This window comes from Mus caroli, chromosome 13 (assembly GCF_900094665.2).
Source record: "Mus caroli chromosome 13, CAROLI_EIJ_v1.1, whole genome shotgun sequence".
Taxonomy (NCBI): domain Eukaryota; kingdom Metazoa; phylum Chordata; class Mammalia; order Rodentia; family Muridae; genus Mus; species Mus caroli.
The window spans coordinates 90,638,423-90,639,492 of NC_034582.1; the positions used below are offsets into that span (position 1 = coordinate 90,638,423).

General features: G+C 45.5%; 1 pseudogene; it reads left to right on the forward strand.

The window, feature by feature from the left end:
- Window positions 1–280: 280 nt before the first annotated feature.
- On the forward strand, window positions 281–898 carry LOC110308298 (annotated as a pseudogene).
- The last annotated feature ends 172 nt before the right edge of the window (window positions 899–1,070 follow it).

Below are 1,070 nucleotides of genomic sequence, written 5' to 3' on the forward strand. Positions count from 1 at the left end.
TCCATCCTCCCGGCTGATCTCTCTCCTCTCTCCCTCCCTCCTTTGGATGATGTAAGTCCTGCCCACTTTCAATTCTGCCCGCCATTTGGGTGATCAGAACTGTTTACACAAACCTGAAACAGGAGTTTCTTGGTGTAAGCATGCTACACTTGATCTTAGCCAAAAGGCCGAGAAGCGATGGTGTAAGCATACTATGTCCCATTGATGTAAGATACGAGGGTAGAGAAATCAGTATTTGAATAACCCGAGAGGAAACAGGGTATAAGAATATTATGCTCCGGCGTGTGTGCGCCTTCTCTCAGCTGGTCTGCCCGAGACCCCCTGAGCGTGAACCTTAGTTCCCCGCGCGGCGCCATTTCCACTCCGACAAGATGAAAGAAACGATCATGAACCAGGAGAAACTCGCCAAACTGCAAGCACAAATGCGCATTGGTGGGAAAGAAACTGCTCGTAGAAAGAAGAAGGTGGTTCACAGAACAGCCACAGCAGACGATAAAAAACTGCAGTTCTCCTTAAAGAAGTTAGGGGTAAACAATATCTCTGGTATTGAAGAGGTGAACATGTTTACAAACCAAGGAACAGTGATCCATTTTAACAACCCTAAAGTTCAGGCATCTCTGGCAGCAAACACCTTCACCATTACAGGCCACGCTGAGACGAAGCAGCTGACAGAAATGCTTCCCAGCATCCTCAACCAGCTCAGTGCAGACAGTCTGACTAGTTTAAGGAGACTGGCTGAAGCTCTGCCCAAACAATCTGTGGATGGAAAAGCACCACTTGCTACTGGAGAGGATGATGATGATGAAGTTCCAGATCTGGTGGAGAATTTTGATGAGGCTTCTAAGAATGAGGCAAACTGAATTGAAGCAACTTCTGAAGACGGTGATCCTTGCAGAAATTACAGGAGCTGCTATTTTATTTTTTTTTTAATTTTTAATATTTTTATTACATATTTTCCTCAATTACATTTCCAATGTTATCCCAAAAGTCCCCCATAGCGCCCCCCACTTCCCTACCCACCCATTCCCATTCTTTTGGCCCTGGCATTCCCCTATATTGGGGCATATAAA